This window comes from Lissotriton helveticus, chromosome 7 (genome assembly GCF_964261635.1).
Source record: "Lissotriton helveticus chromosome 7, aLisHel1.1, whole genome shotgun sequence".
In the NCBI taxonomy this organism is placed as follows: Eukaryota; Metazoa; Chordata; class Amphibia; order Caudata; family Salamandridae; genus Lissotriton; species Lissotriton helveticus.
The window spans coordinates 71,541,590-71,556,888 of record NC_136068.1 but is presented as its reverse complement, the minus strand read 5'-3'; the positions used below and the strand labels follow the sequence as shown (position 1 = coordinate 71,556,888).

Sequence of the window (15,299 nt, the reverse complement as noted above, 5' to 3'; positions counted from 1 at the left end):
TGTCACATACTTCTTTCTGTGATGTCACACTCATGTCTCTATGACGCCACAGTATCACCTGTCATGCCCTACTGAGCTCTTTGAGCTTCCACTGTGAAATTGTAACGGGCCGAGTATTTATTCAATATTTTTTATTGATGTTATAACAGTCATCAGTGCTGAGTACTACTGGTTTAACACTTTTTGAGCTAATTTATTGTGCTGATTTGGTTTTGTGTGATTTTATTATTGGTAATATTTATGTAATTATGGATTGTATTTGCTTATCCATTTGATAGTATGTCTTTTATGGTTTTATAATCGAAATAAAAGACTGATGAAACTGAAGCTTCCACTATGACATCACACTACCCCTAACCTGTCAGCGTCTCGTGTTATATTTATTTAAAATAGACTCCTCCCTCCTAACACCTGCGGCTTATTGGCTTTCCACCCTACAGATATTGATGAATGCGCATTGAGGAATGGCCGGTGCAGTCGATTCTGCCACAATTATCCCGGGGGCTTCTCATGTTCCTGCGACCTTGGATATTTTCTGAAGGAAGACAAGAGAACCTGTTATGAAATAGGTATGCACTTCTCTACTCCTTTTGGGGCCAGGCATGACCCAATTGTTTAAAAACAGATGCAACTCTTTTTAAACTTGGCTTTTCTGAATGTACCTCAGGAAATTCAGCATCGGTATTGTTTGGGCTACCAGAGGCCATTGCAGAATTATTGACCATTTTACAGGCTACGTTAAAGACGCATTTATCCCCATAGGACTATTTTTTTTTTGATGTTTGAAAGCTTTATTGAAGAGCAATAATGATAAGCAACAATAAGACATCAGCAAAAGACATAAAAAATGTGGAAACATAGGGGCCAATTATGATCGCGGACGGACTTGAGTCCGTCCGCGATCACCGAGGAGGAGGGAACCTCCGCATGGGCATGCGGAATTCTCTCCTGTCCAATTAGGATGTGACCGCCACCCTGGCGATCACATCCTCTATTTGTAACATTGCAGCGGGTGCGGCTTCAAGCTGCACCCGCTGCAATGTTACACGGTGCCTGCCGATTTCTGCATACAAATGGTACCCCCCATGTGCACCCCCCACCCCCTCTTCACCCAGGGGGCCCGCTACGGGCCCCCGAGGTGACGATCCGCATGCTTTTCCTCGGCGGAGAAGCCGCCGCGGAAAAGCATGTTTTCTCAGCCATCCTAATATGTCTGGCGGTGTCTGAGAGACACCGCCACCATATTAGGCCTTTTCCGCCGCGGTTGTAAGCCAACCACGGCGGAAAAGCGGCAGACTGAAACCAGGACCCACCAGCCATCCTAATGTGGCGGTGGGTCTTTGGTGGGTCCGCAGAGGATTTTCCGCATCCTCGGGGCCGGCGGTGGCTTCCGCCGGCCCGGAGGATGCGGGAAATCCTCCATCGTAATCAGCCCCATAGTCTGAAGTATTAACATTGCTAATGTCATAACTGAGAAATAAAAGCAGTTTAACGGAGTTTTAAGGCTATAGGGAAGGGGGAGGGGAAGGGATGAGAGAATATTGCTATAACAGAGTAATACTATGGAGAATAACGGCAAATAAATAAATGATACAAATATCAATACAAAATATACAGTATATAAAAGTGTTGCAATATAGGAACACTGACCCCATAGGTATTCTTAATTGTCAGTTAATAATCTCTACAGCTGAGAAGTGAATTCTTTCGTACACCGCGGAGTATTGCCTTCATATTGAGGCAAACCCTGCTCACTGTACCAGAGAGGACAGTCAGCGGCTTAAAACAAACTATGAAAAGATGAGGGGAGAAACATCAACTCAATGGATACCATGTCAAGACATTTTAAGTTGTTTCACTCCAAGTTTGAAATGTTGAGGCTTTCATGGGAGTTTTAGATCAAATGCCTCTGTCTTCTGGCACTTTTAGTGTTCCTTTTCTTACTCTTTGTGTATGCCCCAAGCACTAAAATGCTAAGTAAAGAGAGCTAAAAAGTCCTGACTAGCTGTACATCACTCTCTTGAGAACTCCTACCATTATATAAACAGCTTACAGAGTAAAATGATGATTCATGTAATGCTTGAATTAGCCATTGCCTAGGCCCTAGCTGCCCTGCCCACGTTCCTGGGACTGGTCCTACGACCCTTCTATGGCCCTTCCGGGCGTGGCATTGCGCCTCAAGACCCTGCCTCGCTCGTCCTGCAGCCTCCCCTCTCTGCACTCTCCTCATCTGCCTCACTCTCATGCTCCCTGGCTCTCTGTACCTCACTCTTTCATTCTCTAGTTCTTCTGTGCCTCTGTTTTCTCTTACTTTTGTGCATTTTCTTTCTTACACTTTGAGCCTTTTCCTCACTCTTTTTCTTATAGTTTTTGTGTCTCTTTTCCCATACTTTTGTCTAACTTCTGTGCTTTTTTCATACTCTTTGTCATACTTTTGTGACTTTTACTATCTTTCCCCCACAGCCCCACCTTTCATCATACGCTTTTCCTCCTCCCACCTCCCCATTCCTTATCTGCTCTCCTGCGTCTTCTGCTTATTCTCATGTCTTCTTCCCGCCTTTCCACAGCCCTTCCCACCACGCCCATCACTCTTCTCTTCTCTTCTCCCCTCCCCAATCCTACTTAATAGCAGCCGCTGCACGAATGCGCAGCAGGTGCATCACTGGCATGCCAAAGGGACGCTTAAGGCAAGACCGTCTGTGCAATGCCATGCCTGGACTGTGTCTAGAGGCACAACCCCAGGTCAGATCAACTTCCGCAGCTGTTCCGCTGCGACCCACCTCTCACTCGACCTAGGACGCCCATCCATCCAACAGCAAACCTGAAAAGATCTATAATAACTTCGAAAAGCAACTGAGCCCTGAGGACATTGTGAGCAAGCTGCCTCCCTACCACTCGGACAGACACCTCTCCAACTGGGCAAAACTCACCATCACTCCAGGGCCGCAATAAACCGATTTCAACATCATATCTACAACCCAAGAGGACCTGTGATCAGCAAATTCCTCCCTCACATCATCAACTCCGCAACCTTCTGTGAGGACTGCAAGCATTCTTCAGTCATGGCCCTCCTCAAAAAAATAATACTTTCAGACCCCAACAAACTGAGCAACCTCTGCACTATGTCTCTTCTACAACACCCAGCGAGGGTGATAGAGAAGGCAATCAACCAACAACTCACCGTCCACCTGGAACTCCACAATCTCCACGACTACTGTCATATGGCTTTCAAAGCAACTACAGTACAGAGATGGCACTCACCAGAGCCACAAATGACACCCGCACCCTACTGGACCGAAGAGAAACTACCATCCTCATACTGCTGGACCTGCTGGACCGCTCAGCTGCTTTCAATACCATGTCACACACCAGCCTCATCAAAAGACCATATGCAAAAGACATCCAAGGTCCAGCCCTCACATGGGTCTGCTCCTTCCTCACAGGGAGAATACAGTGAATCAGACTTGCTCCGTACGCATCGGAGACCAAGGACTTGACCTGCTGAGTCACTCAAGGATCATCCCTCAGTCCCACCATGTTTAACATTTGCACAACACCACTTGCAAACATCATCAGTTCTAACAGCATCTCCATCATCTCCTACGCCAATAACACCCAGCTCATCCTCTGAATGTCAGACAAGTCTCCCATGTTCCGATCTGGCATCACCAATTGCATGATCTGCGCAGCAGAATGGATGAAAAACAACTGCTTGAAACTCAACTCAGACAAGACAGTTCAAGGGGAGAACTTCAGGGACAAGATCTCCCCCTTGAACTCAAGCTGTTGGCCATCAGAGCTTGAGCCAACAACATCACCTACTAACCACGCACAAAACCAGGGAATCATCATAGACGATAAACTCAACATGGCCTTACAATGCAGTCAGCTCCTCCTGCTTCCACATACTTTACAGTCTCAGAATAATCTTCAAATAGATCCCCAAGAGCAAAAGGTGTACCCTCACTCAATCCCTAGTCACCATTAGACTGGACTACGGCAATGCACTATAAGCAAGTGCCAATGCATTGAAGGTTTCCAATCCCTATTAGTTCCCATCGAGCTACCAGCTGGGTCATGGGTAAAAGTTGGCATTGAATTGGTGGAACCATTTAATTTTCTTTCCAGTCTTTCACCGATTACTACTTTAAAGGACCAGAAGTAAAATTTGTTGGGGAACCAGATTCTAAAACAGTGATCTAGTTTTTAAGGTATGTATGCATGGGGGGCGTGGCCACGGCGGCAACCGTAATGGCCGCTCTGCCGTGAAGCTCCTCCGGGCGGGCGCCCAATTCGGACAATAAGGAATGTAGTCCGCATCCCTGCCATTCCTAACTGCACCGTCCGGCCGCCTGATGGTCCGGGGCAGCCTTGGAGGCGTTCCTGAGCCGCGGGGACGGCTAATTGCAGTGGCCGCGACGGAGGGGATCTGAGACCGCCGGAGCCTGGCGCCATCTTCCCCGCAACACTGGAGAGCCGGGTGAGTGCGCCTCGGCGGACTGCGGCCGCGCCGCCACTCCTTTAATCCCCTGCCTCTGGCGCTTTCGCGCGCTGCTTCCCCCTGGCCGCTCGGCCCGTCTTGCCCCTGGTTCCGGGCTCACGGGTGTGGCTGCTCTTTTTGGCCTGCTCCGGGGGTAGAGCCGGGGGCTGGATTTGGGTCCCGGGCCGGGTTGGGGAGGAGTGCGGCGGGCGCGTCCGGGGGTCCGGGGGGGAGGGGGGTGCGGACTTGCTGGTCGGGCCGGGGCGCTCCCTGTTGACACGCGGCGGCCCCGCCGTGCGCCTGGGCGCCGCGCCGCCCTCCGTCGCCCCCGCAAAGCTGCTGCTGCTGACGCCTCGGATGGGAGGCCTGCTACTGCTCCTCGCGGCGCCATTTTGAGCTCCTCGGCCACCTGCATCCCTGCTACCTTGACTGTGGCTTGGACCTTCGCCTGCTGTCCTGTCCTCGCGGCCGGTCACTGGGGGCCGGCCTGCTTCTGCCATTGATCCCCGCTCACCTCCACTGTCGCAGAGACTGCGACCACGCCACACATCCCCCACGATGGGGAAGAAGGATCCGGCCCAAAAGACTCTCAATTTCGACAAGGCTCTCCCTGCTGCTGATCCCCCTCCGGGTGCTTCTGCTGGAGGCCTGGTGACACAGCCTGCTGGTGATGCGGCGTCCATGATGGCCGCTATGATGGGGGAAATACGGGCTGGCTTCAAAGCCCTGGATACTAGGTTCGACAGCTTGGAGCAGAAGCTGTCCGCCATCAATTCAACCGTACAAGCCCACGATAGGCGTCTGGACTTGGCGGAGTCTAGAATATCCGACCTTGACGACGACTCTTCCAAAACCCGAAAGAAGCTCGAGAGGGTAGAGAAAATTCTAAAGGAAGTTGCCATTAAAAACGAGGATTTGGAAGCGCGAGGCAGACACAATAACATCAGAATCCTGGGCGTGGCGGAGACAACTACCACTGGCCGATTTGACACCTTTGTGGAAAATCTCCTCCTCGAACTGTTTGGTAAAGACACATTTACGGCTGGTTTTGTTGTGGAGAGGGCACATAGATCGTTGGGGCCTAAGCCGCGCACGGGACAGTTGCCCCGACCCATCATCGCACGGATTATGAACTTTAGAGACCGTGATGCCGCGCTTCGGGCGGCGCGAGAAATGGGCGAGGTGCGATGGCAAGCTGTCCTTCTTCCCGGACTACACGGTCATGGTGCAAGAGGCCCGGAGAAAATACACCAGCGTCAAGGCGGCTCTCCGAAACCTGGGCCTAAAATACAATATGCTTTACCCAGCCCGACTGAAAGTGGACATCAATGGCCGGTATCGCATTTTTGACTCTCCAGCGGAGGTTCAGGACTTCTGTCACACTTATAGGTCTGGGCCTGGATCGAACCCCGGCTCTGTGCCCACTTCTCCCCCGCAGTCAGATACGCAGATCAGCGCTGACCTGTTCACAGACGCTGGACAGGGCTGACTGCTCACTCCGCTTTAATCTTGGTTCCTTTCTTTATAGCGGGAGTGGCTAAAGTTCCTACATACCCATCCGTTTATGACATTCTCAATGTTCCGTTGGATTGCCCGCCCGGGGGTTAGCGTTGCCTCCCCCCCTAGCGCGGGCTGATATGATTAGTTGCATCTTCTGGGGGTTTCTAGCATGTGTAGAGTTCCTTTTTTTGCGAATTTTTCCCATATTGCACTTGCTGTTTTGCCTTTCAGATTTGCGAATGGGGGGGTTCTGCCTCTCATGGGGAGTTGGGAGGCTGGGTGGTGGGGTTGTTTGTATTTTTTGTGTTGTTTTTTTCTCCTTTATATTGATCGCGAGACATCTGACACTGGTTTGTTCACTGGGCGCTTATTGCCCACAATTTTCGAATTGACTCTATGGCCCGAGTAGGATTGCAGACTGGCCCTTCTATTCTAAAGCTGATGACCTGGAATGTCCGGGGCTTGAACTCCACCCGGAAACGGAAACAGGTTTTACAGTATGCAGCGAGACATAATGTTGATGTTCTAATACTGCAGGAAACACACATGGTTCATTCAGACACACCCTCTTTTGCACCGAGCTGGGGTGCAAACAGAGTGTTCTCTAGCTTCAGTAGATATGCTCGAGGGGTGGCGGTCTTGATTCACAAACGCTTACCCTTTGTCCTGACTACTAGCGAGGTGGACGGGGAGGGACGCTATGTGATTCTACACGGGCTGCTGTTTGGGTACAAGGTTTCCATTGTAGGGGTTTATGGCCCTAATGTCGACTCCCCGACCTGCCTTGCGAACCTGCACATGTCGCTAATACGCGCAAATATTGACCTTCTAGCGTTGGGGGGCGACTTTAACTTGTTGATGAACCCCGGCAGGGACAGCACATCCCCCTCCCCGGACCGCAAACCACTATACCGCGCGGCGATGGCGGATCTATGTTCCCACTTTGCACTGCAGGACATTGAGGCTACCCGGCACTCTACCTCCCCGTCCTTCACACACCACTCTGGCTACCACAACACGAGCACCAGGATTGACTACTAGCTATTGTCCCCTGGCTTGGCGGGTTGGGTTACTGATTTGCGCACGCTACCACGTACCATATCTGACCACTCTCCGGTGATTCTGGCGCTTGCGATCCCAAGGTTGGGCGGGTATGAGAGGCAGTGGAGATTCCCTGGGCGTGCACTGGCGGACCCGGTTTTCACGGAGGAAATCCGCTCGGCGATTGAGGACTATTTTGACCTCAACACTGGCTCCGTGACTGCGTGGGCCACGCTATGGGAGGGATTCAAGGCGACAATCAGGGGGGTCTGCATAACCAAGCATGTAGGGGCGCTGCGTGAGATACGGTCCACCCTGTCCCGCCTTGAGACTGACCTATCAGCCATTGAATCTCGGATCCTGACTGACCCCTCCCCTGCCAACGAAGCCAAACGCATCGAGCTCCTGTTAGAATTCAGAGACACGGCGGACAGGGAACTCAAATACTTAGGCAAGTACCATTCGGCCCGCCAATATGGCGAGGGGGACAGACCGGGACGGTTATTGGCGCAATTGCTGCGCCCCCCCCGGCAGGCGGCGTACATCACACAGATTGTGGCTGCAGATGGCACACCTCGCTTCACCACGCCTGACATTTGCAACACTTTCTTGTCTTACTACAAGCATCTCTACAAATCTGACCTAACCGGGGACAAGCGCGACCCGGGTCCCTACATCAACGAAATAGCCATGGTATTCTTGGATAAGTACATGCAAGACTATTTGGCGCACCCTATCACTCCCGACCTGATCGCAGAAGCGATAGACTCGCTGAAGGGTTCCTCGGCGCCGGGCCTGGATGGTTTCACAGCCGATTTTTACCAAGCATACAAGGAGGAGTTGGTTCCTATCCTGGTCGAGGTGTATGCTGAAGCCCTGGAGTCCGGTGTTCTCCCCCCTACGCTCCGTGAGGCAGTTATTGTCTTGCTACCCAAACCTGGCCGAGACCCGACGGTCGGCGGTTCCTATCGCCCGCTGTCACTCCTAAACCTAGACTATAAAATCCTTGCCAAGGTGCTCGCTATGCGGCTCGCGCTGCTAGTGAATTCTATCATTTCGCCAGTTCAGTCAGGATTCGTGCCCCAAAGGTCGACCTCCCTGAACCTCCGCACGGTCTTCTCGGTCCTGCATAGAATTGACCCGTCCGTTCCAGCTGCTGCGGTCTTTTTGGACACTGAGAAGGCATTCGACACCTTGGAGTGGCCCTTTTTTCTGGACGTGATGCGTAGAATGGGCATGCCGGCTATGTTTGTGGCGACCGTCGAATTGCTGTACACGGCTCCCACGGCTCGTCTTCGCCTCAATGGTACTATCACCGACATGTTCACTCTGTCTCGAGGTACCCGCCAGGGATGCCCCTTATCCCCCTTACTTTTTATTTTGGCTATGGATCCTCTGGTCCGTCACTTTCAAGAGAAACACTTGCACAGGGGACTCCAGTTCCGCACGGGACCGCTGCTTGTATCGCTCTACGCGGACGACATGGTTCTGTACATCCGCACTCCAGAAACCAACCTGCAACCTCTGCTGTCGGAGATTGTGCGTTTTGGTGATTACTCTGGTCGCAGAGTTAACTGGCACAAATCACAGCTGTTCCCCCTTACCCTTGCCACTTCGAGATGGCCTTGCTCCCTCCCATTGGAATGGTGCGAGGACTCCGTTAAATACCTAGGGATTCACATCCACTTGGATACCGTGGCTATCATTCGCATGAACTATGGTCGCGCCCTTGATTTCTTGGAAGATAACACTGATAGATGGCTTCGGCTTCCCCTGTCGATGGCTGGGCGCATTGCCATAGTGAAAATGGTAGTACTGCCCCGGTTTTTATATCTATTCAACAATATCCCCATCCCCCTTACTCGGGTTTTTTTCACGCAACTGCGCTCGGCCCTGCTGAGACTGGTTTGGGGTGGGAAGCGCCCTCGCCTGGCTTGGAGCGCGTTGACACTGCCATATGAGAGGGGAGGCTTTGGGGTCCCGGATTTCTACCTCTATTACCTGGTTGCCCAGTGCTCGTATGCTCACTCCTGGTTCCACCCGGACGCCAGGATTCAACACTTGAAACCTGAGGCGGACGCCGCACTCCCTGTATCTCTGGACAATGTGCTCCCTAAGGGCCTTCCTCGCGATCCACATGACATACTTCCTCTTGCCACTACGGCTTGGGCCTGGGACAAACTTAGGCGCTTACTGCGTGCTGACACTCTGTACTCACAGGCCCTTCCACTACCCAACCCGCATTGGCTCCCCATAACTGGCGAAACATTGATCTGTCGTACTCTAGCTAAATACCATCTAACTATGATCGGTGACTTGTTCCCCGACGGCCACGCGCTTTCCGTTTCCGAGGACCCTCGCTTCTCGGAACGCACATTCATGGACACCTTTGTGTTTGCTAGACTCAGGGCGCTGATGCGTACCACGGTCCACACCTTCCCGCTGCCGCCGGACGACACTCTTGCACTCACTTCCATTATCCAGAACACTTCGGGGGCCCACGTGGTGTCCAAACTTTACAAATTATGCTTACTCTCACTCCCATCATCTGATGAGGCGGTCCGGGCCACTTGGGAAACGGATCTGAGCACCCAGATCTCTGACGCTCAATGGGACGCATGCTGTGCCACGACCAGAGAGGTGTCGATGAATAGCAGACACAAACTCATTCATTTTAAATTCCTTCGTCGTCTATACCACACGCCAGCGATGGCCAACAGAATCGACCCTGCGCGCCCCCACACCTGTCCTAAATGTAACGCCCCGTATGCGGACTTTGCCCATCTTTCCTGGTCATGCCCACAGCTGCACGCCTTTTGGGTTGCTATACATGACACACTGTGTGCGATTCTAGGCTTACCACTGGCGGTCTTACCAGAGAATGCCCTGATGGGCTACATGTCCAACTTTCCCCGAAAGATACGTAAATTGGCATCGATCTGCTTCCTTCTGGCCAAGAGAGAGGTAGCACTGCACTGGTGCTCGAGACGTGCTCCCACAGTTGCCGCTTGGCTGCGAAGTGTGGCTTATTGCAATGTCAATAGTGTGGAGTATTCTGACCAACTCCCGGCATCCTCCCGCCCCACGGACGTCTGGGATCCATATCGCCAATACATTGCGGGGAGGGCGAAGGAAGCTTCATCTCAGTCCTTACACCCCAATTTACCTACTGGGGTGGGCTAGGCCTCAGGGAACCCACTTTGCACTCCATCAGTTAGGGCTTCTGCCACAGCACGCTGCTCCCCTATGACGTGGGGCTGGGAGGTCCCTTGTCTCGCTGCTTTACCCTACTCTTGGTCCCCCAGGCATTTTGGCGCTCTGTGGCCTCCAGTTTTTACTCCTGTTCCTCCCGGGTGAGAGGATTCGATGCTGACTGTTATGGAAATGTGGTCACTGTCTGCGATGCCTCCTAATGTGATTCGGAACGGACTAATGTGTTGGTCTCGCAATCTGTTACTTCTGCATGATATTCCTTTTCTTCCTTTTTTTGAGTTTTTGGACTATTGTTTATGTTTGCTTTGCATTTCAGTTGCTTATCAGAAAATTTTACTACTGTGACATTGGTTTTGCTCCATGATGCGACCTAACTGTTTACTTTCCTAGCGTCACTTTTGTATTCCCGGACTTGATTTGAATATGCATACATGGACGCTTTGATCAGAATCTGTCTGTTGTATTACTGTGGTTTGCGTCACTTTGCTCTAATAAATTGTTTTTTAAAAAAAAAGGTATGTATGCATGAGGGAAGGATCCCTGAATGTCTTCGTTTTGTACAATTTGTTTCTGCAGCTGTAAAAGAGTTTCTAAATAATAGCAGTATAAGGTCTTTCCATTGCTCACTCTATCACCCTCAGACTAAAAGCCTTGCTGAGTGCTTCAATCGTGTTTGGGGAGATTGTGTGCAATGGGATTTGCCCAACAATTGCGTCCTGAGCACTGCAATTAAAAACCTGTTGTGGTTTTATAGGACCGCACCACAGTCTTCTACTAATAGTTCTTATGTTGAGCTGCTCAGAGGTAGGAAACCTGCAATAGACTTTTGAACTACACAAATGTCAAGATGGTTGAAACAGAAGGTTGCTGGTGAAAGAATGGATGCACTTGTAAGAAAGAATGTTGCCTATTCCCAACACAAACAGAAGGTCTATTATATCATGAAGAAAAATGTTTCTGGCAAAACCATTGCGGTTGGGAATTATGTATGCATTAAGAAGTGTGCTCATGTCAGAAAGACGATACTAAGTTCACAACACCAGTGCTTGTTGATAAAAAAGTTGTAGAGCTCTTCGTGTCGAAGGATGTGGTTGGTGGAACCATTCTAAGGTGGTAACATTTTCCCTCCAACAGGGTGAGTCATATACTAATTCTGAGCAAGGAAAGGTTGTAAAAAAAACTCCTGTACAAAAACACAAGGTGCAGGTTGGTTTTCAACTTGTTTAAAATGGTTCTCCCCCTGTACGGAGGTGTGTACATCAACACATAATTCGGGCCAGGTATAGATGAATTTTACATAAACCTTGTTAAGATATGTTTTCAATCATTCTTTTATTGATCTGTATAGGTTATGTTCTATCTCCTGTCTTGTTATCTTCTCTTAGACCCTCTGGGGCAGAAACCAAAATAAGTATTCATAAGCTTTAGGACACTGACAAGATGCTATACTCTCATGGTTGAGAGCTTTGTTAATATGTAAATGTTGTATGTGTTCTACATGATTTGGGGGGAGGTTGAGTATCCTTGATTCTAATTTGTTTTACTGTTAATATGTAAAATGTTTGATGTATAAGGTAATTACCTATCTAGTATTCCTGACTCCACACTAGCTGGTGCCACCATGAGTGGAATGCTGGTGTGGAGTCAACATTCTGGTTGGCAGTTCAAGCAGTTGACTGACCGAGGCTGGCCGTGCTTGTGTGTTCAGCAGCTTGGGTTGGTTTCTTTTGACAATAAAAGTTATAGCAATGAATATGCCTATGTGAGTGTTCATTACCACACATATGTGTGAGGGGAAGAGAAGGAGGGGAAGAAACATGGATAGAAAAAAGTGAGAAGAAAGGGAGCAAGAGGAACATGGACAGTTAATAGAAAGAAAGGAAAAGAAGAAGAATAGATAGTAAAAAAAGAGCATATAAAGCACAGAAGGGTAAAAGAGAACTGTCAAGAAAAAGGATCTGTAGAGACTTAGGGCCAGATGTAGGAACCCTAATACCGGTCGGTAACGGCCAAAATTACCGAATTTCAGCCGTTACCGACCGGTATTAGGCATTTGGGATGTAGGTAATTTACCGAATCGGTATTTCAGAATTCGGTAAATTACCGAATTCTTAAATACCGATTCGGTAAATTACCGAATCTGAAATGTAGGAAGCACTAAAGTGAGTGCTTTTCACCTGTAAGGATTCATTATTTACCACCGACTACAAGTTGGTGGTAAATAACGAAAAGCAATTTTGTGCTTTTTTAACAGTGCCATGTGGCAGACATACATGTCCTTAGGGCATGTATGGTGCCACATGTGCACCCATGCACTATTCAGGGGTGCAACAGGGTGTCAATGTGACACCCTGCCACCCTTGTTTGTCTTCCCCCTTTACCGATTCGGTATTTACCGAATCTTACAGATTTGGTAAAAATTACCGAATTAATACCTACATACCATTTACCCATTCTAAAATACCGAATTGGTAAAATTCGGTATTTTAGAATCGGTAAATGGTATTTACCTACATCTGACCCTTACTGTCTAAAATTGCATTCATCACAGTGATATGTCCATGAACAGATGATGGGTGGTACGTGAGTCAAAATGAGGTGGAGACAAGTTTGTAAAGAACAGAAAGTGAAGAAAGAGAGGGAAAGGGACTCACCATGAGAGTAAAGTATAGAGGAACTTGGGAGGAGAAGAGAAGGGAAGTGGAAAGCTACTGATACTAAGGAAAGTGTAATATCTTTCTGCTTGCTCCACAGAATGTGGGAAACCAGAACAACCTGTGACCATGATTGGGAGAATCATTGGCGGGGACAAAGCTAGGGCAGGGAATTTCCCATGGCAGGTGTATGTGAAGACCCCTGAACCTGCAGGTGGTGTCCTGATCAGTGACCGCTGGGTTCTGACTGTCGCCCACGTGATACGCCTCAAGCAGGAAGGTGAGGAGATGGAGGCAGACGCCAGTGCAGCAGACCTGGAGGTCTACATGGGAGACATTAATCTGATCATGCAGTTCCAGCTGAGTCCACACCCAGTGGAGAGCATCTTTGTTCACCCTCAATTCTCCACAGACTGGCACAACTTTGATCACAACATTGCCCTGATCAAGCTGAAGCAAAGCGTGACCATGAGTGCCAACATCAAGCCCATCTGCTTGCCTTGGAGAAACAGCAAGACCCTCTACGAAGAGGGCCGGATGGGCTTCGTGAGTGGGTTTGGATTCACTGAGCAGAACAAGTTATCCGCCCATCTGAGATATGTCACACTGCCCATGGCAAGCAGAGACACCTGCAGGGACTACCTTCGGGATAGGGAAATTTGGGGCAGACCCCCTGTGTTCTCTGAAAACATGTTCTGCGCTGGCTTCCCCGGGGGGCTGAAGTAGAGGAAAGACGCGTGCGAAGGAGATAACGGAGGGCCCTTTGCCCAGTATGACGAGGAACGCGACCACTGGGTTGTCACTAGGCTCGTGTCCTTTGGCTTCGGCTGTGCCAGTGGCTATGGGTTCTACACCAAGGTGGACAACTACTTGGCTTGGATAGACGAGGTGATGAATGAGTGAGCAGTGCTGTCAACAGAGCGATGGCCAGATCATGCCATGGCAACACATCTCTGCAGACCTTGCTGCGGTGATATGCTGGGTGAGCTGTAGATAGGAAAGAACCCTTTTCAAATTGCTTTGATGCATTGCACAGCATTTCCTTTTGAATGAACAGAGGTCTGTGGGGTGCAGTTTTCAATCACTAGGTAACTCCATTCATTTTAGTTTTACTGTTCTTACATAAGTATTACCCTATGCTCCTCTCTATCACTCTTCTTTTCCTTCTACCTTTCTCTTTTCCACTCTCTTCCCTTATCATTACTACCACTCTCATTATAATACTCTTTTCCTTTATCTTTCCCTCAGTCCCACCCACTTTCAGACTTTCAGGCAACCTTTTGTTTTAACAAATTGTATTTAACCAACATCTGCATGCAAAGGTTTAAATTTGTGCAGTAAGGTAAAGTCACATTGAAGTGTCCTCCTGACTCTAGTGTGAGTCTTTTCCCAGTGTAATTGTTACATGCAGTCTGCAGGGCAGTAACAGTTTTTCTTATGTCAGTTTTGCTGTACTCTGGTAATAAAATCAAATTACAACTTTGCACTGTAGGACTAAATGTGTGAATGTGTATTTATTAGTACAGTTGCTCTAAATAATGTATTATTGGGGCACCTTTATTTTCATTGTCGCTGTATAAAAATACATATTGTTATAATATTAAATCCCCACTCTTGGGCCTCGCCATCAAAGAGATAAGTACTCCCTCCTTTTCAGTGACCCGCTTCATACAGAGATTTCACATAGTCCTTTGTCAAGAATCCAGTCCTGTTTTTTGCTTATCATTCTGGTATTTGAGTTTGCAAATTCCAAACCACATTCACCAGAATGTGAAGGCAAAGCCAACACCTGACATGATTGCTTTGCAATACTTTGAACGAATACAAATTGAACTTGTAAAGCAGCTGTCAAGGTAGGTATGTATAGACCAGAGTGGGCTTCCAATATTTTACTCTATATATATATATTTCCTGTTGTGACTTGTTCTCATCTTAATGACACATAAGGGCAGGGTTAGTTCACAGATATACACTCCAAGTCAGCCATTGGCATTCCTCACTGAGAAGGACAACACTTGCCTTTGCACATGTAGAAGTAGTTTACTTCAGTGCCAGGAATTTTGGGCCAATGTTTGTTGTCTATTTTTGCCAATTCTTTTCAGTGGCAGCTGCCACCGAGAGGTACAGGAGGGACGGGGGATTGAAAATTAAATCACAATGTAACTTACCTTGCTGCCGGACTGCCACCTCCCCTAGCGTCGTTCTCTGAAGCAAGAAGCACATGCTCCCCTAAGCCAATCACAATGCTGATTGGTCAGGGACCCGGTGCATGTTCCTCACCAGGCTGTGTAATGCAGCCTGGTAGGGAACGTGCAAGGAACGCAGGGCTGGTTGGCCGACCCAAGGGTATCTCCACCACTAGCCGGAATCTCCACCACCGGGCCAGAATTTCCCCCACCGGGCCAGAATCT

The 15,299-nt window shown here is 49.2% G+C and overlaps 1 pseudogene across 1 annotated transcript in view; it reads left to right on the top strand.

Annotated features, from left to right (window-relative positions):
• The window catches only part of LOC144768091 (complement C1r subcomponent-like), a 29,798-nt pseudogene extending 15,851 nt beyond the window's left edge, over positions 1-13,947 (top strand). The window contains exons 4-5 of the transcript XR_013598468.1: positions 441-569; positions 12,989-13,947. The product of XR_013598468.1 is annotated as a complement C1r subcomponent-like (transcript). The remainder of the gene's footprint in view (positions 1-440; positions 570-12,988) is intronic.
• The last annotated feature ends 1,352 nt before the right edge of the window (positions 13,948-15,299 follow it).